The sequence below is a fragment of the Lissotriton helveticus genome, chromosome 10 (assembly GCF_964261635.1).
Source record: "Lissotriton helveticus chromosome 10, aLisHel1.1, whole genome shotgun sequence".
Taxonomy (NCBI): domain Eukaryota; kingdom Metazoa; phylum Chordata; class Amphibia; order Caudata; family Salamandridae; genus Lissotriton; species Lissotriton helveticus.
Window position 1 is genome coordinate 354,680,577 of NC_136071.1, and position 24,158 is coordinate 354,704,734.

General features: G+C 48.4%; 1 protein-coding gene across 1 annotated transcript in view; it reads left to right on the top strand.

The window, feature by feature from the left end:
• The first annotated feature begins 734 nt into the window (after positions 1-734).
• The window catches only part of LOC144783820 (uncharacterized), a 144,032-nt gene continuing 120,608 nt past the window's right edge, over positions 735-24,158 (top strand). The window contains exon 1 of the mRNA XM_078662566.1: positions 735-942. The gene's annotated coding sequence lies outside the window, so the exon portion shown is untranslated. The remainder of the gene's footprint in view (positions 943-24,158) is intronic.

Sequence of the window (24,158 nt, forward strand, 5' to 3'; positions counted from 1 at the left end):
CGCAGGCGCGGAATCCGCGCCGCGCAGGCGTGCCGAGCGGGCCGTGACGGAACTGCTCCGTCATCAGCACAGCGTGACCGCAGCTGATGACGGAGTGGTTCCGTCACCAGCAGGGTAGGGGTTAAAAGTGATGGTTTTTACACATGAACTTAGAACCATTAATGTCTCACCCCCACCAACAATTTCATTTGAACGAAAAGGTTAATCAGTAGTCAATCAAGCAAACCCTAAACGCGGCTAGCTTATTTTGATAGTTTACTTTGAGCAACATTATAGTCTTTTGAATCAAGCATAAGAGGTGCTTGTACAACGCACCATCCTGAATGCAAGTGGTCAAAAGTGCCCCCTCGTGTGTGATAACAAAGAAAAAGGAAACTGCGTGGAATTAAATATTTTTCCACGATAACACAATTTGAACATGCAGGTACGCCGGTATTGCTTATAGGTTATTCTTCAGTCACATTTTACCTCCTGCTGGGGGCATTTAATTTTATTATCGAGAATTATACTTGGGAGGCGTAATTCTGTCTAGTATCACACCCTGCCCCATCAATAGGATCCCAAAGACCATGTGTACATGCCTGGACAAACTACTGAGAAGTCCAGAACTGCCTGTCTCGTGCGTGGCGTCGTTGCTACGTCTACGTCCCATTCTCTGAAGCAAAACAAGTAACTATGGTAAATGCTGGCGGGCCCTGGCTGTGTGGAGGCCTCGCGGGTTTCACTTTCGCTTCAGAGGATCCGGACTCGGAGGGAGCGGAAGAGCGCAGCCCCGGAGCTCCACACACTTTCGCCTGTTGACTCCCGATTAACCCGGGCGTCTTCTAAGCCAGGCGGCAGCTGGATGCAGACAAGGGTCGCTATTCCTGCCCTAGGAGAGGAGGCAGCCCCGACAGAGGGGCGGTCCGAGTGGACCACTTCACAGAAACACTGGGCGGGGAGGTGAGCAACGTGTGCGAGTATCTGAGTAAAAATGTACTTAGACAGTTACTGCTGAATATTAGCTGTTCCTCTACTTCCGTGCCAACGCTGTGTACTCTTAAGACCTGCATGGCAAAGCAACTGCGTCTAACGGTGGTTCACGCAGCCCTTGTGAGGAGAATGGATGTTTGCTGGTTTTAGGGCAACGTAATGGGGGAGGGGCGGCGGTGCAGCCACTTCTCAGGTGGATTTGTTCCGTAAGAAAGTGAATGAGGATGAGTGAAAAAGAAAGAAGGCTCGAGGGACATACCAGATCCCCTTCCCAGGATGTTACTGCATTTTTACGATTTACACGCCGTATGAATCTCGCCTAGCTTTTGGTCAGAGGTGGGCAAGCCAACAAATTGACAGGGAGAACCGAGCTACGGACCTGGCTTGGCTCTAATCCTAGTTTAAAGAAGAAAGAGAGTTACCCTCTGGACCCACAGGAACTGGGTAGAGTATAATCAAAAAAACTGAAGGTGTTCCCTGGGCTTTGATTCTTGTAAAGGAAGTAGTATTTCACCATGCACCCATTCTTATCCTCTCATTACAGCATTCAGTCTTGTCCGTTTCCAACTGTTAAGTGTGACCCCTTTTACTCGTAGAACCACAAAGGCAAATTAAAGTTGCGAAAGATGGTTTATTAAATTAAAATTGTAATGAAAAAGGATTTTTGTCTTAACATAAATCACAATATATTCACATTTGAACAATATCAACACTGAGCATTCTTTTATTTAATACAGTGCCTAATGCTGTTTGCTCAAAATGTCAGTACACAATAAAAACAATTAGTTTAAAAACAACACATATGATCAATTAAAAACCCTTTAGGATTGTCTAAACCCAGGGAACACCTTCAGTTTTTTGGCTCTAATCCTGCAATAAGCCTAGTACAAAACTATTGTGAAGTCTCTTCAAAATTAAATAAAGTGTTTAACACGCGGAAGAGTTTCACTTTAATACATCTGATTCTTGTCAGGACTTCAGTGGTGTTTATTGAAACAAGTGATGCTTTAGGTGGAAGGCACCAGGCAGCTGTTTGGTTTTGTATAGACATCTTTGGGACATTTTGAAAGCTTATCTGGAAATACCCTCCCGCAACAATTGGCTTTGTGGTTTGTTGCTAACATTTTATGTCGTTCTATTTGCTGGCTTTATTTGCTTCATGCTGGCTAGGGTGAGTTTGTCCTGCCAAGGGAGCAAAGCATTTTCACGTTTTCCTCCACAAGTGCTCTCTCTGAAACAGGCCTATGCATTTTGTCCTTAACTTGTCACATTTGCTGTGCATTCAAAGACGGCGGTCAAATGGTAGGCGCTGTCTTCCAAGGGAGCTTAGGGGCTCATTAGGATGGCGTAACAATCGGCGGCGGCGATCATTACGCCACCCTCATGTGAAATACCCCCGCCATTTTATGATGGCGGTGGTTATCCTGGCGGACGCAAAGTCCGTCCGCCGCTTTTCGGCCAGTTGGCAATCATTACGATTGCCGGGCGGAGCTGGGCCACTAATATGGTGGCGGTGCCTAGCAGGCACCATCTGCCATATTAGGATGTGGGTGATGTATAGGCCTTTCTCATGGGAAGGCTGGCGGGGATTGGCTTTATGGGTCCGTAGAGGGCCCCGGGGGTGGACTTCCCTGCCATTCCATGCTCCAAGTGGCAGACACCGGGTGGTGCCTGCCACGTGGTGCAGGAACATGCTGTGCATGCCCTTTTACTATTGCGGACGGTGCTGCAGCCAGCAGCACCGTCCGCAATGGTAAAAGGCCAGGATGCCTCCTAATTGGGCTGGTGGTACCGCCGCACGTCTGTTAGTCGGTCCCATCACCGTTATGATGATACTGATGTCCGCCTGCAATCATAATGAGCCCCTAAGTGTTTACGTTTCTTTCTCTGACTTGAAAGCGAGAGGCTTTATCTGACAATCTGAGGGTGTGAAAGGGGTGGCTTTTTCCCTTTGATTCCGTGTCAGTTTTTCTCATCTTTTTCATTTGCTCTTACTGCCTCTAATGCAGCTTCTTGTTTTTGCTAGCTCCATGACACCTTTGGGTACTATGAGCTCCACAAATTTATTTTACTTAACTAAAGGCCTTTTTTTTCTAGTATCCAAAACAAATATAATGTCTAAATTAACTGTGCAATTATTTAAGAATATATCGGAATTAGAAAAGCACACATCACTTTTTTGTAATTCTCTGTGCTGGAGAACCGTATTTGAATATGATCATATCAAAATGCTAGGTGATGCAATTTCCACACATTATAATTGGTGCACTGTATAGTTCTATCAGCAAAACTGCATGTCTGTGCGAATGTGATGGTCATTTCAATTGAAAATGTGTTATCGGTAATGGCAGTTAACTACCACATCATGCATGTTCCATTCTATGCCACTCCACTCTATGACCCTCCACTCTACACCACCCAATGGAACACCTCTCTACGACTCTAGTCCACTGTATTCCACTCTACTCTACTGTACGCTTTGCTACTTCACTCTACGCTGCTCTACTCCACTCTTTTCCACTTCACTGTTCGCCACTCTACTCCACTATTTGCGACACTACACTACCATACACCACTCTACTCCAATGTAGGACATTCTGCAACACTCCAATGTAGGACATTCTGCAACACTCCACTGTACTCCTCTCTATGCCACTTCACTCTACGCCACTCCACTCCGCTCTATGCTATTCCATTGAACCACACTCCACTCTATCCCACTCCACTCTATCCCACTCCACTCTATCCCCTATCCCACTCCACTCCATTCTATACCACAAATCTTTGCTCCACTCCCCTCAGTGACACTCTTCTCCAAGTCACTCTATGCCACTTCACTCTAAATAATCCTACTCCCATCCACGCCCCTCTACACCACTCTACAAACTCCACTCTACTCATGCTAAACTACTCTACACCACACCACTCTCCTCAACTGTACACCTCTCCACTCCTGGACGCACCGCTCTACTCCCCGAGACACCGCTCTACTCCTCGAGACACCGCTCTACTCCACGAGACACCGCTCTACTCCACGAGACACCGCTCTACTCCACGAGACACCGCTCTACTCCACGAGACACCGCTCTACTCCACGAGACACCGCTCTACTCCACGAGACACCGCTCTACTCCACGAGACACCGCTCTACTCCACGAGCCACCGCTCTACTCCACGAGCCACCGCTCTACTCCACGAGCCACCGCTCTACTCCACGAGCCACCGCTCTACTCCACGAGACACAGCTCTACTCCACGAGCCACCGCTCTACTCCACGAGACACCGCTCTACTCCACGAGACACCGCTCTACTCCACGAGACACCGCTCTACTCCACGAGACACCGCTCTACTCCACGACACACCGCTCTTCTCCATGATACTCCACTCTATACCACATCACTCTACTCCCTGACCCGACACTCCACTCTACTCCACGATCACACCACCCTACCACACAACACTGGATCACACTTCCCTCCACTCTACGTCGCTCCACAATATTCCACTCTCTGCCACTTTACTTTACTCTACGACAGTTCACAGCGCTTTTCTCCTCTCTACGCCACTGCATATTAAGACACTCCCTTCCATGTCACTCTCTTTTATGCCCCTAACATTTAGCCATGCTGAACATGCATAGACGAGACCTGTTGACTTTGTCAATACTTGTTTTTTGCAGCAAACATACCATGAAATCTCATATTTGAATGTGGTCTCATATGTGATAATGAAGAAAACGGAGGCTTGGTGAAATAAAATATTTGTAGATGATCATTCAATATGCAAGCAAGGCAGCCCAATTGAACACAGGTTCTATTGTTTCACATTGTGCAGTTTAGCCATTAGATGGGTATCTTTTTCTGTCTTTGGTTTTACATCTAAAGCTAATGTTTAAATTACTGGTAAATCCATTAATCCAAGTCCTTTTTTTTCCCGTTTCAGCCCTCACCCACAAGAAGATTGTCTCCCCACACAGTCACAGACCTATTTTTATTACTAGTAAATGAAATGCAGTCAGGTTCTTTTCCATAAAGGCCTGGATCACCAACATCACATCCAGTAAATACCAAGCAAAAACTACTAATTTCCTGCAAATTACATTCCCAGAGGGAATGAGGACGGGATATAATGATGGTAATGGGAATGAAAAGGCTCAAAGTAATTAAATAAACATTACTTCCTTGTCTAGTGCCGTGTACCTGTCATCACCCATGAGGCATTCCAAAGCTCAAGATCAGTCAAGGCCAACTTGACTAAAAGAAACAACATTCAGTGGTTCTTAATCACTGGGCACCGTCCGATCATAGACCCAGCATACAGAATGGACAGGCACAACATGACTGCTGGCAACTACTCGCGTGCACTGTATGGAGGGACAAGATATACGCCTAAATATACCCCGACTGGGGGCGTGGCCATGATGGCGGCGTGAGCAGACGTGTTGCTCTGTCGCTTCCGCCGACGGCCCACCGTAGCACCGGCTTTTGGCCGTCTATAGCTGCAACTGGCCCAAACACCAGGGCTGGCTTGGAAGCGGAACTCGCGGGGATCCTGTCCAGGTGTGTGGCGCATCGCAGGAGCGCGTATTCCCGTGGTGGGCGGCTGGCGGCGTGGCCGGACCGCGAGGCTGTGAAGTGCGGCCCTGGGGTGTCCAGCAGCAAGGAGTGGAGGCCGGACAACGGAGCGATGAGTCCCGGAGGGCCTAGCTGGAGGGGCGGCCTTACCTGGTGGTTCCCTGCCGTTGGAGTTGTCATAGCACAAATCTGCCCCGGAGCGGCGAAGAAGCGGGGCCCCATCGATGTGGGGAACGGAGGTGACCTGTACTCGCCCGCCATTTTGTGAAAGATCCTGCGGGCCTAGACGGGCTCGAGACTGGTTGAGGGCCCGGTGGCGGTACCGGGGCTCTCCAGCTGCGGCGCTTGTATCCCTGGGGGCTGCCATTGAGGGGCGGTTTGTGGTGTTGCCCACGGCACATAGCAGAAGTGCAGGAGGTCGTGTGATCGGGCGGCGGCCGGCCATCGGAGTGGAGGCGAACCACTCGGGACAAACTTGGGCCGGCTAACTGATGCGCTGGAGGCACGAGTGTCGGAGGGGGACCCCGGATTGCATACATACCCCCTGGACCTTTGCAGCAGTGCGCTCGACAGAGGCGGAGTCCCTGCTCTCCCAGGAGTGGGGGTGGGGGGCGGGCCCTGCGGCGATCGCTCCACAGGGGACTACGGCTGCCATCTTAGAGCGCCTAGCAGCGAATCCAAGGCCAATTGAGAGCCCCACGGCCCGGTCGGGGCCCGCGAGTCTCTGAATAGGGTCAGGGCGCTGCGAGTGTGCCCGGCTAAACAAGACTGCGACTGCCCCTGGATTCCGGGGGCTCGGGGGGGAGCTACATCTGCCCGCCATCTGGGGGCGACCTAGCGAGACATAGGCGGGCTCGGAGCTGGTTGATGGCCCTGGGGCTTAGACGGGGCCCTCCCGGAGGGAGACCGGCATCACGGCTCGCAGCATAGAGAGGCGGCAGAGACGGCTTTCTCCAGTGCCACATGTGCCAGGCAAGTGTCCGCATTGAAGCGCACCCACGCGGCGTGGAAGATCTGTGAGGGAGAGAACCGAGAGGACCTGTAGGTCGCACCCGGACTGGGGTGGCTCCAAATAGCGTGGTGTGGAGGCGTGGAATCGCCTGGTGGCGGCCCGCTGGGGGGAACACCGCGATATTCTCTGGTCGCCCTACATACTCCAGATTTCTTTGCCCCGGCGTCACCTCGCACCACAGCGACAGGAAGGGCAGCGTGCTGAAAGGAGACCAGACATCATAGAGCCCGACAGCGCCAGATGCAGTTTCTGCAGAAGCAAAGAGAGGGCCGCGTCAGTGGAAGTGTACCACGTGGAGGTGAGAAGGGGAGCGCTGGGAGGCCTGCAGCACCTGGAACTTTGCGGGGTGCCCCTGTAACTTTGTCCGCCCTGAGGTGGTGTTACTACTTAACCACCACGCGTGCCGGAGGGTGGCCCGACTGGGAGGTGGGAAGCCGTGCTAGTCCACACAGTGCTTCGCCTGTACTTAGAATGTAGAATGATATGTCGTCCTCCTGGGGGCGCAAAGACAGAAATCTGAAGGACTTATTTGCAAAAGCACAGGCTGGCCAACACGCCAATGACATGGCGACTGGCTTTGAACATCCCTCGTCTGAGAGGGGCGACGGCGGCGAACCGATCACCAAGGCTTTTCTGGAATCTATGTTTGTTGCATTGAGGGAGGATCTCCAAACACTCAAGCGAGACCTAACGGCAGAGATTAAAGACGTCTGCAGAGAAATGGACGGTATCGGCGAAAGGGTCGCCAAGCTGGAAGACAAGAGTGATGGGACAGACACGGAACTGGCAGCACTCCAACAGGAGGTCCTTAGGATCCACGATTAGCAGGTGGACCTCCAGTCACACCTTGAGGACCTAGAGAATCGCTCCCGTCGCCACAACATCCGGATTCGAGGCGTGAGGGCTGATGACCACACGAGTAACCTCTTCAAATACACTTGGGAACTCTTCAACCATATTCTGGGCAGACCTCTGGAGGCGGACCTACGTCTGGACCGAGCACACAGAGTGGGCCCTCCGCGGGCTACGTCAGCCCCACCGCCCGATTTCCTGGTTTACGTTCCGGACTACCATACTAAAGAAGACATCCTCCAAAAGGTATGCCAAATGCACCCCCTGACATTCTGTGGCCAGACACCTGTCCTATACCAGGATTTAGCGGCACTCACGCTGTGAAAGCGAAGAACCTTCAAGCCCATCACAACGCATCTCCGACAACGCAATATCACTTATAGCTGGGGCCATCCATTTCGGCTGGTGTTCCCGCATGGATAACAAGTTGTATCAGCTGCACTCCCTGTCAGAGGCTTGTCGCATGCTTGGTGTAGAGCCCCCTGCGGATGAAAGCGGAGGGGAAGGCCCTAAAGTGGATGCGGATGACTCTAAGCCCGGTGGCACCAACAGGACCGGAGACGCCGCCCCCAAAAGCCTCCTCTTGCCGAAACCTCAAAGGGCCAGCAGTCGGCTCTTGGGACTCTCTCTGCGGAATTGGCCAAATCCCAACCTGGCTGAGCCCTACGGCCCCAAATGGCCGGTTTGACAGATTTGTATTGTGCCCTGGGCTGTCGGCGGGAAGGGGGCCACTTGAGACCACAACGTTTTCCCCAAGATGACTCCCTTCCAATCACCAATGGATGATGGACTACGTGTTAATGTTTTCTCTTTTCAATCGTTCGGGGCTATTGTTTTTAGAGCGTTTTCCCCCCCCCTTCTTTTGGGGTTCCTTGTCCACCGTTTTTTATCCGCTGCACGTCCTGGCCTGCATCTGGCCCTCCTGTTCGACAACTGCTATGCACCTACAGTGTTGGGGAGGCTGGTCCCCATCTAGAGTGCGTTTCCCTGGTCTCCCTGCATGACACCTAACATGCTTAAGATACTCACCCTAAATGTGCGGGGCCTTAATAATCCTGTTAAGAGTACGGCGATACTGTCCTGCCTAGAACGTACAGGAGCGGATATATGTCTCCTTCATGAAACGCATTTAGTGGCGAGAGACTGTCACCGCCTCAAATCACCCCGATTCCCGTCCCAGTTGTTCTCTGGTCCCACAAAATCAGCGGGGTGGCCATTTTGGTTGCGCAGTGATTCCGCTGGGACATTTTACACAAAGAAGCTGAAATCAAAGGGCGGCTCCTCACTTACCGTTTTGCACTAGGCGGCCTCGCATTCACCATTGGCTCCATATACTGCCCCAATGAAGGCCAGGAGCGGTTCCTGCACACAGCACTCACGGAGGCGACAGCTACAACAGAGCGTAGACTTCTCGTGGGGGGGTGACTTAAACTTAATTTTTGACAACATAGATAGATCTAGCCAACTTCTAATCAGACAGGAGCATTATCCGCGTCAGGCCTAGCCTGACTATGCAACCTAGACCTTCATGACCTCTAGCTCTGCGCGCATCCACACAGCCGCAAATTCTCCTACTATTCCTACACGCTCAAAACATGCGCTCGGTTAGACTACCTGCTGGCCTCCACTCCCATCGCGCATTAGTCCAGGACGTAGACATGGGGTGGCCTCTCCATTGGACCACGTACCGGTCATGGTCACTCTCACCCTACCCCCCACACAGAGCTCCCCAATGGTCTGGCACCTCCGTGGAACCCTTCTACATCGCACAGCAGTGGTAGAGCAGGTACAGCAATCCATAAAAGATTATCTCTCCCATAATGCAAACACTGACACTTCACTATCCACGCAATGGATGGCGCTGAAGGCGGTTATTAGGGGGGAACTGATAGCCATATCGACCACGGAGAATGTAGAATGGGAGCGCAAGAGTGACGATCCTTCCCAGAAAACAAGAGAACTAGAGCAGATTCATCAATGAACGGGAGCGCCTCGGGTGTGGCGTTAACTTAAAGCCATGCGACAACAGCTAGCCTCCCTGGATCAAGATAGAGCGGAGTACGCGGCTCTCCGGCTGCGGCACACTTACTACGTGAGTGGCGACAGATGTGGCCGTTTGCTTGCCCAGAAGTTGAGAGAGACCCGCCAAAAACAAGGAGTGAGAGAGATCCAACGGGATGATAGTAGGCGAGTCTCATCCGACCCAGAGATTGTGGAGACATTCCGGGACTTCTATGCCCGTCTTTACTTTGGTTCCCGCCTCGCCCTCGAGGATGGCGCCTATTACCTAGCTCCTGAGGGATTGTCCAGCCTGTCGAAGGCTCAGGCAGGCCCCCTAGATCGCGGCATTAGGATTGAGGAGTTTATTGCGGCCATATCGCGACTCAAACCAGCTAAAGCCCCGGGACCGGATGGCTTTTCCTCTTAATTTCTACAAAACGTTTTGCACGATATTGGCCCCGTGCTCACCAAGTTTATTCATTTGTTCGCGGAACCTGGCGTGATCCCGTCAGAGATGCTCGAGGCCTCCATAGTGGTCATCCCGAAACCAGGTAAGGACAGGACGGTGTGTAGAGTGTATCGGCCCATCTTCCTCCTCAATGTTGACCTCAAGCTTTATACTGGCGTACTAGCGGCACGCCTCGCGCCCTACATGCCTGAGCTTACCGACCCGGACCAGGCAGGGTTCATTTCCCAACATCAGACAAGTGACAACACTAAACGGGTACTCCATCTTATTGAAAAGGCCTCCCAGTCGCGAGGGGAATATATGTTCCTTACCGTCGACGACGAAAAGGCCTTCGACCGGGTACACTGGCCATACCTGGAACAGGTTTTGACCCAACCAGGCATAAGGGAGAAATTCCATACGTTCATCCTCAACTGCTACAAGTTCCCCTCGGCGATAGTACGTGTCAATGGCCACACATCTTCTCGTTTCCCCATCGAGAGGGGCACACGTCGGGGATGCCCCCTGTCGCAGCTCCTTTTTGCCTTCTACATGGAGCCACTAGCACACCGCCTTCGCACCCATCCTGGGATCTCCGGAATCCGGTTTGGAGGTTACACTCACACGGTTAACACGACGCAAGGCCCACTGGCTTCTCCACGCTCGGGTCGGTCTGTCCTGGTGGAGGGGCCGGACGGTTCCAGACAAGATCTTTCACCGAAGAACACCGCACCAACTCATGCGCCAACATCAGAACAACAGACGTCTGAACAAGACAACGCAATCCTCACAGCGGCGGCCCTGGCGGCACATGATGCAAGAAGTCGTACTCATGTAACTCAAGCACCAAGCGATTGAACTGCAACTTCTATATCGGACACCAGCCAACCGCTATTCCCGGCCATCACTGCCCAGATGGCGAATGACTTTTAATTCTTGCTGCGGGACGAGCCCAGGTGGTAACGTATAGCATGGGACAATTTGATAATGTACACTGTGGGGACACTATGGCTTCTAGACTGTTTATGCATATCGGGCACTTCTGCTAATTAGTCTTAGCAATGTACTTAACTGTATAGGTGCAGGCTCTTGAGTACCCCCATGTGCGACAGCAGATCAGTGTTTAGTTTGACTGACCCCTGTTGGGGTATTGATTCGAGTTTGTTCCCTTCTAGTTACGGGGAGGGAACCTGGTATTTGGTAGTTTATATGGTACATGGCGCCTTGTTTAACAGCGAAACTCCTTGGTATGGCTTGAATGTATGTAGGGTATGGTTGAGAAGATATGGTTGTGATGTCGGCGTATAATACTTATACCTTATGCACGTGGAATGTGCGCGGCCTGGGCTCCATACACAAACGTCATAGAGTATTAGCGCAACTGAACAGACGCAGGGCCTCCATCGTGAATCGGCAAGAGACTCATCTTAACGCAGCCGAAGCGTCTAAACTCCACAAGAAATGGAAGGGTCAGATATTTGCCACCACGTACTCCGTTTTTTCCAGAGGTGCCGCGATCTGTTTGAGAGGCAATGTTCCCTTTAAACTGTTGGAGCAGCGTATAGACCAAGCGGGCTGCTATGTGTTGATACGGGGGCTGCTGGATGGTCAACAGGTGGTGTTGGGGTGTGTTTATGCCCCTAATGTGGATCAAATGCGCTTTTTAGAAACCCTTAGCGTGGCCCTGGCGGACTGGTCAGGCTGCCACTGGCTGTTAGGGGGTGATTACAACGCAGTTTTAGACATATCCCTAGATCGCTCACATCCCCCACTGCATGCTGCAGACAGCAGGAAGCAGGCGGAAGCACTGGCGAATTGGGCGCAGGGTTGGGGGCTGTGCGATGCTTAGAGATGCAAGAACGAGGGACATAGAGAATACACTTATTATTCACCCGCACACAAACTGCACACTAGAATTGACCGTATTCTCTGCTCCGCCGCGTTGCTGAGCTCTGTCCTCACCGTGACACATATGGGGAAAACTCTGTCCGATCATAATCCTGTAGAGTTGACAATGCAGTGGGGGAAAATCCCGACCCCAATCCCGACATGGCGACTGCAGCCGGACGTGCTCGAAGACCCTGTCTTCAGGTCAGCACTTTCGGAAGCAATTGACACATACTTTGAGCGAAATGTAGGCACGGCCAGTACCCGCCAAATCGAGTGGGACGCGTTCAAAGTGACGATTAGAGGGGTGGCTATTGGCACCAAGGTTGGGGCGCGACAAACGGTACTAGATAAGCTAAAGGCAGTAGAGGACAGGCTCACACTACTAGAAGGTGAAGCGGCAGGCACTAATGATCGCCTCACACAATTACAAGAAGCCAATATATGCTACGCGGAACTCTTGGAAGACCTCCGTGTCATTGATTTACGTTCACACACTCAGGCTGACAGATTAGGCCCCTTACTTGCGCGTATAATTCGGGATGTCCCAGCTCCTTCACCCATAATGACGATACAGGATTGCAGTGGGGGAATGGCCATTACCCAAATAGCCGTTAATACGGCATTCCCGAATTACTACGATCAGCTCTATGGACCGCCACCGCTGATGGTAGACACACACTTAGATGTCTCACAGTTAACACGAGATCAGAAAGATGATTTGGCTCGCCCCATCACGCTGGCGGAGATACGTTGCGCTATAAAAGCACTGCCACGTAACAAAGCTCCGGGGACCGACGTTCTCCCTGCGGAGTTTTATGATACATACATTGACCTCCTAACCCCCCAACCCAGAGGATTGGCATAGCGAGGTGATGAAATGGGGAAAAGCTGAGGGAACCGAGTTGCAGCGAGAGGAATATAGGCTGCAAAAGACGCCAATATCGCTAGATTGGCAACTGCTGTTGCGGGTTTTCGAAGATAACGGATCCTCCCTATAAAGGATTCTTCCCCCCACGGCCAGAATGATAATTCTATTGACCCACATTGTAGCACTGCTGCGCCGTGCTCATTGACAGAGTGCAGGTCAGGGATGAGTAAGACTGCGCACACTAACACAAGTTGGAAGACATCCGCATAGTTGCTGCAACAGCACGCAATGATTGCTAACATACATATCAAGCCGATCTGTACATATTGTTGACCACGTGCGAATGTACCAGGGGGGAGGGGAACGGGGGTTGTAGGGGTGTTTTTACAAGTTTTATAATAATCTGTTATGTTGGACACTTTGTGCATTGTCTCTATGAAGTGTACATGTGGTTATATGCTATGGCAGACAGCACTGACAGTGATATTTGTATATATTGCAGATTTCAGATACAGTATACTGTAACATGTTTGCTTTATTTAACATTTCTCCCGAAAACTCACTGTAAAATCCATGACTGACTATCTCGCTGATTTTGTATTGCAAACTGAATGAAGATATGGCATTTTGAGATATGTTTATATATAATGTCAATAAAAACAGATTTAAAAAAAAACAAAAAAAACACACGGTTAGCCTGTACGCCGACGATGTCCTGATCTCTATATCTGACCCTCTCAACACACTTCTGGTATGCTTAGCAGAGTTGGAATCCTTTGCCTTGGCGTCGGGATTTAAGGTGAACATGGCTAAATCCATAGCGCTCGATCTCACCCTCATGTCCCATACCCGCTCATCTCCAGGCGCGCCACCCCATACAGTGGGCGACCAAGACGATCCAGTACCTAGGGATCCAACGGTCCTCCTCCCTGACAAATATATTGCACATCAACTACATCAACGTGCGTCAGAAGATTTGCAAAGAACTGGGCCAATGGAGGCACTACCCGCTTTCCTGGCTTGGTAAAAATAGCTGCGATCAAGATGACCGTCCTGCCTCAAATCCTATATATATTTCACACCTTGCCCCTCCGACCTCCCGTTGGTTGGATTAAACAGATCCAATCTGACCTTGCATGCTTTATTTGGAATGGCCGCAAACTGCGGATGAAGCAAGCTTTGACAACGCTTCCCCCAGAGGTGGGGGGGCTTGGCGTCCCCGACCTCCTACGTTATTACCAAGCGGCCCAGCTGTGCCACTTGGTAGAATGGAGCCGACTGGAGTCGGAGAAACACTGGCTCTTCCACGACCAGGCGATAGCCGCCAAACCACTGCAGGGCATTCCCTTTCTCAACAAGAATTGCAGGCCGCCATCCCTGTATGTGTCCCACATTACCCGGGCTACCCTAGACACATGGGACCACACCAATCTAAAACACAATTTCACCACCTTCTCCTCGCCTCTCACACCGCTGTTTGAAAACCCTGATTTCCAGCTGGGGATGGATGCGACTATGGCCACCAAATGGAGGGCCTCGGGTGCCGATCAGCAGGCCACCTATTTGATCTGAACGGAATTATACCGTTTCATCAGCTGAAAATAGACTATGGTCTCTCTGAGTCTGATAGATTTCTCTATGGTCAGATTCGCCATTGGGTCCTTCACCCCCAGATGCAGCCGGGGGTTAACAGGCTCCTGACTGCATACGAAAAGTGGTTGGTCACCCCCACGTCCGACAAGAAACTTGCATCCGACCTCTATAACATGCTCCTCCACCGGAATACACATACATATAGCGCCAGCCGCGGTAGGTGGGACAGAGACTTGGGCAGGACACTTACTCATAAGGAATGGGAGGGGATATATTACAGGGCCCGTCACTCGGCTTATCACATGGGTCTGACAGAAACTCTCACCAAACTTGTCTCTTACTGGTATTATACCCCCGAAAGACTCCACTCCATAGACCCCTCCCAGGAGGTCACTTGCTGGCGGGGATGTGGGGAGGTGGGCACACTGGTACACCTGCTTTGGGACTGCGCGCACATTCAGGGGTACTGGACCCAGATCTTAGACGAGATAGACACGCACCTAGATATGCAGATACAGCGCTTCCCGGCCTATGTTCTCTTGGGTCTCCCAAACCCGGTGACTTTCCCGCTATGATCCCGCCGAGGCTGGCTGATGGCGATAGCGCTGGGCTCAGCGGTTCAAAATGTTTTAGCACATTGGAGCACCACCCAGATCCCCACTCTTACAAACTGGTTACACCGGCTGTGGTATGTTTTGGGGATGGAGAAATTTACTTTTACGTTGGCGGGGAGGAATTCAGAGTTTGTAAAGTTGTGGCAAACATTTCTGTCCCTTCTGGCCTCCCAAATTAGGGAAGTCACCTGCCAAAGGTACCTCCGCCTGTGCGGATCTCTGTTTCCCTGGGAGACAGCGGGTAGAGCCCGAACCCAGAGCGCAGGATTCCAGCACTGAATATAGTTTCTTTCGTTTGGGGCCAAGGAACGGGGGTGGAGGGGAGGGTGGGTTCAGTTTCCCAACTAACATGGGTTTTGTTCTGTTTGTATACGCTCCCTATTTTTCTGCAGCACCTTGCTAACGAAGCAGTGCAGTGTTGGAACGTAGTGTGTGTTTTGAAAAACCTATTAAAAGATTTAAACCATAAATATACCCCAACTTCTACCACCAGGGATGTGGAATTCCTATAGCCCAACGCCCAGGACATATTGTTTGGGGTTAAGGGCAACACGTTTTCATGTGTATTTTGTCCTTGGGACAAGTAGGCCCAACCCCCTTCAGTGCAAACCCTTTGGCTGTCTCTTTAGAGTACCACATTATGGACCAGGAACAGGCACCATCTGCAGTTAACGTAATATATTTTTCCATAGGTTAATGCTGTTCAAACTTGTATTTATGGTTCATTAATTGAAAGCCTTTATTATTAGGGTGAGTGCTCTAAGTCAATGTTGTAAGCTCGGACTGCAGTATGGACAGTGGTTCCAGTATAAAAATGTGTACACACGTTTTCAAAGTTTAACATGATGAGGCTATGTATAATGCTCCCAGAATGCTCTCCGATTTGATGCAAATATTTGCAGAAGCTTGAAAGCAAGATTGATGATTCTTTGCTTTCAGAATAAAATGTTCATAAAAAATGAAAGCAGAAAAAAACATTTTGTTAAACTACTGTAAAATGTCAGGTACCATTTCTTCGCAGCATCATTTAGTAACATGTGGTGATGCATGCTAGTATTTCCCAAAAATATTCAAATGGAAAATCAGTGTAAACAGTTTTAATAATATTATGGGGAACAAAAATAAACAAGCACTAGCAAAGCCAGTATGTCTGAAATTGATGGTCAGCTTTTCACTTGACTTGTTTTGGCGTGGTTTTTGTAAAACCTTAATAATGTCGGAACTGCTGGGCCCTCATCGTTATAACAAACATTGGCAAAAGCAAAAATAGTTTTTTGGCACAAAAAGCACACACTGCCACAGTAGTTACTGTCACTGAACAAAACTACTTTGTGTGCCAATATGCTCCGTGTGAAAGAGCAGAATACTGTCACTCAAAGTGAAGGCAGCCGATACAGGGAGAGAGAGACAGAATTTTAATAAACGCAAAAGGTCATGGTCAACTCCAGACCAAATTAGGGGCCCAATTATTAAAGACAGTCTCAAAAGTGCCCCATGGTACATGTCCTTGCATCAAGTGCAGCTATACAGCTTTCGCGAATTTCCAAGTATTTACAAAAGTAGGAGAAGAAATAGTACTCCTAGAAAATATTTGTGAACTGCATTTTAGCATGAGCAAATGTGCCTGTCAAGATTTGCTCATGCGAAAATCTAAGTGTTTGCAAGTTCACTTTACCTCCAACCACTTTTTTCCCAACTCTGGAAAAAGGTTTATGTCTGCCATTGTCAGAAGTAAATTTCCAACATTTCTCAGTATGGTAAAAGATTAGAGAAGAGTTGGGGAAAACCCTTAAAACATGCAAGTTAGTAGGTTTGCACAGACTCAAAAGGGCATTCTAACCCTGGAACTATTGCTTACCACTACCTTCAGCCCCAGTATGTAGATCTGCAGAAACGTGGCAACATATTAGGATTTCAAGTATTCAAACACTATTGTGGTATGAGCCCTGGCATAATCAGAGAGGCTATATCAGAGCTCCTATATAATGAGATTGCTGCCATTATTTATCGCTACAGTACATGGCACCAAAGGGACAAGTGGATTTTGTTACAGGACAAGAAGATTTATGAAGTAACCTCCCCATGGACAAGTAGATGTTTTATTAAATTCCACACCCCGGTACCACAGTTTCAATCTGGCACGATGCCACGGCTGCCCTAGGCAGGAAAGGTAAAATCATGTGGATTACTCCATTATTAGAATCCTGTCAACTAGGTATGCTATCTAGGCAGCCGGGGTTCAACAAATGTGACCTGATTGGCCTCACCAGGGTTGGGGATTTATGGGTGAGGGGCGGGGTTGTCCCATTCGGCGAATTGCAGGCGCAGTATCAATTACATGACGGCGAAACCTTTAGATATTTACAAGCCAGAATTGCATTATATAAAGCGATCCCTAAGGGTTCTGACCTACCCGTTTTCTCCCCTCTGGAGGATAGACTCCTGGATGATTACCTCTAAAATCCTAAATAATTTACCTGTTACACACTGTAAATTACGAGCAAAATGGGTGCATGATGTAGGAGATATAGTTAATGAAGACTGGAGGGAGGCCCTGGCCTCACCACGGGAGGTGGGTATCCGTTCCCGTTTTAAGCTCATACAGCTTAAGCTGCTCCATAGCGCCTATTACACTAGTTCAGCGTTGGCTAAGATGAGGCCCCTGGATTCACCGATCTGCCCTCGGGCTGTGGCTCCATAGGTACCTTTTTGCACTTGTGGTGGGACTGTCCGGTTCCTCAGCGGTATTGGAGTAGGATTTTGTCCACTATGTCCCATATCTGTCATAAATCCTTTAAGGCTCCTGAATATCTGGGAAGCTTCCGATTTGTCAAGAACTGAACAAGGGTGGGTCTCTTTGGGCTGCATGGTGGCAAAACGTAACATTGCCAGAACTTGGAAGCGACAAATTGAGCCGAGATATACTGATTGGGAGTCCGACATGGACTGGTGTATGCAGGCGGAGAGGGCGGTCTATGAGAGCAGGGGCTGCCCGGGTAAATGGACGAAAATATGGGGCCCATGGAACGAGAGTAGAGGTTTCCTTTGCACCCCTTTAAATGACCCATCCCCATTTATTGTTGACAATGTGACATTGTGAGGTTCAGTGGATTAATGAGACTGTGATTCATTTAATGCAGGCATTGACCTTTTGTGCTGATTTATACTATATTGTAACTAAAGTAGGTGCGACTTTCGAATGTCGTGAAGGTGGAATTGCACTGTATTTGTTTTATTTGTATTGTTTTATGTTTATTTTCAGATACAAAATATTTTTAAAAAAAACAACATTCAGTGATGCTCACAAAAGTTATCTTTGATCATGAAAACCAACACACAAATTGCACACAGCAGAAAGGACTTTTGCTTCAAAAACCCTCATATCTCAGATCAGAATACGGAAGACGATAATTCTTCGCAAACATTGAAGGAATAGTCTGTGTAGCTGCTCTACAAAACTCCATAATGGAGGCTTTCTGAACCTCCCCCCGGGAAGCTGACATTCCTCTAGTTGATCTACTCTCCACCCTTCCTAGGACAAGGTAAATTGATCGATCGATAAGTTGTTGCATTAGTTGACCTATTCAATCTATTCAAATACTCCACTGAAGGTTTTAAACCCTTCATAGGGTAGCCAAAGTTAACAAATCATGCATCCGCCATTCTGAAAGACACAACTCTATTAAGATAGACCAAGACTGCTCTCCTACCATCCAAAAGGAGAAACAACTCCTTTTCAGGGTACGAGGATTTAGGAACCAACTGAGATACCACCACCTTTTGTTCTAAATGAAAAGGAGATTTGATCTTCGGATTAAAAGAAGGACCTGGGGCCAGATGTAGGTAGCCAAATACCGGTCGGTAACGGCCGATTTCGGCCGTTACCGACCGGTATTTGGCTTTTGAGATGTAGGGGGATTGCAACAGGCCATTTCGGTAATTTTACCGATTCGGTAAATATACCGGTCGGTAAATTTACCGACCGGTATTTTTACAGAATCGGTAAAATTGAGATGTAGGTGGGACTCTTCTGAGTCCCACAAGCCCTACAAATTCGGTATTTTACCATCAAATTCAATTTGATGGTAAAATACCGATTCAGGTGTGCATGCACATGTGTGCATGCACACCTGTGCCATATGACAGGCAGACCTGCCCTTAGGGCAGGTATGCCTGCCACATGGCCCCCGAACCTTTTTTGGGGGTGCTAGAGGGTGTCAAAGTGACACCCCCTGCACCCTTGTCAAAATCGGTATTTACCGATTCGGTAAATACCGACCGGTAATGCCCCATTCATTCCTATGGGCTTCAAAGCCCATAGGAATGAATGGAGCATTACCGGTCGGTATTTACCGAATCGGTAAATACAGATATTTACCGATTCGGTAAATGGAACATCTGGATGTTCCTACATACCCCCCCTTCTTATTTACCGATTCTTAATTACCGAATCGGTAAAATTCGGTAATTAAGAATCAGTAAATAAGTTCTACCTACATCTGGCCCTAGTCACCAAACTAACCTATTTGGGAATATCCAGAAATAAGGAGATCTAAGTGAGAGAGCCCTCCCCTGTCCTACTACCTTTTATATGAGGTGATTGCCACCAATGAAAAAACTTTCCAAGATTGAAACTGCAGTGAAATCGATTCCAAGGCTCAAAAGAAAGCCACTAAATAAACCCGTGCTTAACCTCTGTTATCTTGTAAAAAGCAGTCATGCTTAACTTGGAGGCAATGCATAAACTATTTATGAGGCACTTAAACAGTAATGAAGTGGAAACACAAGAAAATTCCGAACCCAATTTAGGAGAAATGGAGAATATTTTATTAAATAAAGTGACACAAAAACGAACAAAATCCAACAAGTAGAAACGGAGATATGAATTTGGAAATTTTTAATTGAAAGTAGTGCCACAAAGCGCCAACTGAGATTATCTGGTCGTGTTGAACCTGGTCAAAGTCAGAACTTAAGGCCGCCTGCAGTGGAGTGCAGCTTGAATACAGGAACCAGATTAATCTGTGTGGAAAGTTTTACTTTTGACATAGAGAGTTTTATGGAGAAAAAGTGGCCGTCTGTGGGGCAAGCTGTATCCAAAGTGGGGCTGGTTGATAGCGGGCTGGTGAAGTTCAGGGTCCTGTTGCAGTCGTTGATGAAGAAGGGAAAGCTCCAAGCTGGCAAAGTCCGCAGTCTGTGCCCAGGAAGGCTTTGACCTCAACATGTTACTTCCTGGCATCGCTCCCAATGAAGCCCTCTACATGGGAATTTCCTTCAGCAGGACATACATCAAGCTGAGAATGACAGGCGATGTGATGGCTTCAGCTTGGATGGCAGTCCCGGTCTCCAGGAAGCAAGTTGGGAAAAAGTTCTAGGTTTCACTTGCAGTTTAGGGACAGGAGGTGTGCATTCTTACACCAACCAAGGGTCCAGGACCTGGGGGCACCACTTAGGATTGAGGATTCACTCCCAACATAGGCCAGCAGCTGGGTCCAGGGCAAATCCAGTTGGTACTGGTCGGCTTAGCAGCTACAGGAAACGACATCTGGGTGCTTCATTTAAAACATTTTTTTTTTTAATGAAGACTTTATTGACATTTTCAGCAAAACAAAAGAGACATAACTTCCTGCAGTGTAAAGACAGGTTTGCACAGTGAGGCTGCTATGCAGCTTATCAACTCACATACAGTTGCATCAGTAGTTATCATACAATGAACTTTTGCATTCGATACCCCCATGAGTTAGCAATCTATTGAGTAACATAAATTACAACTTAGAGTGAGCTCTTATCAATACCTGCCCCACAGGACCCTGGTCAATGTTATCACAGCACCTCTGGGTGGTGCTTCTTGTGTCCTTGTAGCCACTTCTGAGATCCTGGGTTCAAGGCAAGCAGGTCCAGTCTTCCTTAAGGTGCTTCAGACAGCAGGACAGTCCACATGTATGCCAGGGCCAGCCTATGGGTGGGGAAAACTCCTGGCTCCTCGGTAAAAGTTCCCAAGGGTGACGTACCCACTTTTGCAGCGATTTCTGCTTATTTTACTGGCAACTGTCTCCGAGTACTCCAGTCTCCCTAAATGGCAGAACCTTCCTTCCCCTATCAGAGCTCCCCGGATCCCCAACCAAAGGTGTGGCTTTGAAAATGAGCAAACCCCCTATTTTGCTCACTCACTCCAAATCAGTTCTGGGGCAGCTCCCCCCTCCCACTTGGTTTGGAGCTAAGTTGACTAAGCAAGATAAAAGGGAGGCAAGCCAAGATATGAGATACATCTGCCAGTGACAGAGTTGGCATCCTCTGAAGTGAAGGAAGTGGCTAGGCACACCCCCAGGCCAACCTGGTCAAGGAAGAAAACCACCTCTTCGTAACCAATCTCTTTGCCCACTGAATGGGAGTAACCCACTCCTCCCCTCCGTGCAGCCATCAGGAGTCAGTTGACACTGGACACGGGCAGGAAGTCCAATGTTTGCTTTGGCAGTAAAATTACAACTTTCTAAAAGTGTCATTTTGACAATAGTGATATAAAATGTTACTTGACTGTTAAGTTTGATTTTAAATTACTATTACAATGAGTCCTTAACCCATTTTCTAGCTACTACCGATAATAAGCATTATAAGTTGTGATTATGCAACCCAGTGTTTTCTCATGGGAGAGTCAGCCATGCCATATGAAAAACGACTTTGTGGGTTTTTCATTGCCAGGGCATATAAACCGTTAAATATACATGCCATACTTTTGAAATTCCAGGCACCCTGCCATATGAGCATTTAAGGCCTGCCTTAGAGATGGATTATAAGTAAGGCTCCCGGTTTTCAGTTTTTATGGATTTTCATAGATAAATACAGACGGTAAACAATGTGTTTTCTGTCGGCATTTATTTTTAAAAGAGGATAAATACAGAAAATTGTGCTTCTTTTAAGTGACTCTCCGTGCTGTCTTTAATGAATTGTAGGCCAGCAGCTGAGCAGATGGACAGCATGAGAAATTTAAAAAACAGGATGACATTTCTTTAAATAACAGCATATGTCAACATACATTTATGGTATAATGCTGGTATTTACCAGTGCATGTATTGTTATATATTTTACATATTTTAGAATTTTCTTTATTGAGATCAGCAGTATACAAACACAACAGTAAGTGCTTGGCAATGCTTAACATCTCTACGCAAATTATACAAATCGATACTGAACAAATAACGAAATCTCAGTAATAAACAGTGTACAATAGCGATACACAATAGGATAATGATGACTCGCATAAAGGGATCACAGTGAATACAATCGGCTACACGCAGTGCATAATGTCTTAAGAACTATCCATACTATACATTTTTCAGTGTCCAATAGCAAATCGTCCCATGTTATTGTCTTCATATCCCACATTCCATCCACCCATGCCCACTAATGCACCTCCGTCCATGGGGTGTGTCAATAAGTACTTTGTCAAGCGATGCCAAATATCGCGTGGGCGTGAGGACAGTGGGAGCAGGGAAGCATAAACATCATTCATAGTGTTGCAATGTATCATGTCTTGGAGCCAGGCCCTAATAGTCTGTGTGTGCGTTCTGTCCCAATGTAAAGAGATTTGTCGTTTTGCAAAGAGCAGAGCTATTGCCATGAATCGCCTAATATTCTTCTTGAAAGGGTGAACATATCCAAGCAGTGCCGTCAGCGGTGCAGGTTGTATAGTTTTTCTACCATAAGAGATAAATGGTGAAAAATCTCTCTCTAGTATGTTTGAAGTGGCGTGCAGTGCCATTCCAGGTATGAGAAATCAGGATCCGAAGCTGATTATCGCGCACACACATGCGGGGTATTGGGATCTATCTTGGCCAGTAATTTCGGAGTTATGTAGGCACGGTGTACATACGTAAAATGTAACAATTTGTAGAAATAAATATTCGAAATATAGCGTGTTTGCGCACAACAATAATGTCATATGTCATCTGTACTTGACATCCCTAGGTCTCACTCTCAGGCCGCCCATGCCTTGATGCCAGCCACAGGGTGCAGAGATATTTAAAGAAGGTACAGGCGTGAAACCAAATGGGTTCCATCCAGTGAAGTATTAACCAGCGTGAGAGGTGGAAAGTCTACCGGTTCCGACGTATCATCCGCGATTGCCCGAATCAAAAATCCACGCACCCTATGTAGAAGGAATCTGTCCATATACGGAGCCTCTCCGGATGAAAGAAGTTCTGTTGAGGTACACGGACGAGGTTCCTTGAACAGATCGCCCACCATCCGGAGTCCATGCTTAAGTAAAGGGCTTTTGGTGAGGGCCTCAGTTGTGGGGGGCAACTATGGATTGTCTGCCAACGGTATATTTGCCGAATATAAAAAATCTACTTCTAGATATTTTCATAGTTTCGTCCATGACCAACACGTTGTGGGTAACGTCTGAATTTCCAAAGGGCAGCGGGGCAAACCCTGTGGTAGTACGACCAAAAGTGGGTTAGGATGTATCTGTGAGCTTTCAGGCTTATGGAGTGGTGAGGCGGCAGACCCGTAAGCAGAGAACGGCCCGGGACCAGGGTTCAATCCCCGACGCGGCAGGGTCGTGGACCAGGGTCAAACGGACTCGATAATTCTCGCCTCGGTGCCTACTCTAACCAGGGAACACACTCAGCAACTCTGGGCATTAAGCTTGCCTCATCTCTACAACGGCCCCCCACAGACGCCGGGGATGCCTGGTTTCACCTTGGAGATACCCAGAAAGGGACCATCTCACAGGGAAAACCAGGACGGGTTCTCCAGCGGTCTTCAGCGCCAGGATACTCCTTGGAGTCGCAGTGCGCTTTACAAGTACACCCACATTTACATTTACATTTACTGAAGTTGGGCATCCGGATGGTACCAATTATTTGTGAAATTAACCTGAGTGACAAGATAATATAAATAAAAATCCAGGACATCAAATCCCCCCCTTCGTAGAGTGTTCCAGCCTATACGCAGCTGTTTGCCTGCCCAAACAAGCCGGATGAGTTAGGAACGAAGAGTATCGAAAATTTTTGTGGTAAGGGCAATGGGGATATTGAAAAATAGATATAAAAATCGCGGAAGGACTGCCATTTTCATTATGGCAATTCTGCCAGCCATGGAGAGGGGATGTGTGATCCACTTGGGACGAGAGCTGACCTTTTGCAGGGTTGGGCCATAGTTGAGACAGATTTCCTCGGATGCATTGCAGTGCAGGATGATGCCGAGATATTTAGGAGAGTCGATACACCATTTCAGAGGAATTCACAATCTTCTGGAGTAGTAGCAGGTGTCAAAGGAAAGACCTTCGACTTTGTCCAGTTAATGACCAATCCAGAATATATTCCGAATCGGACG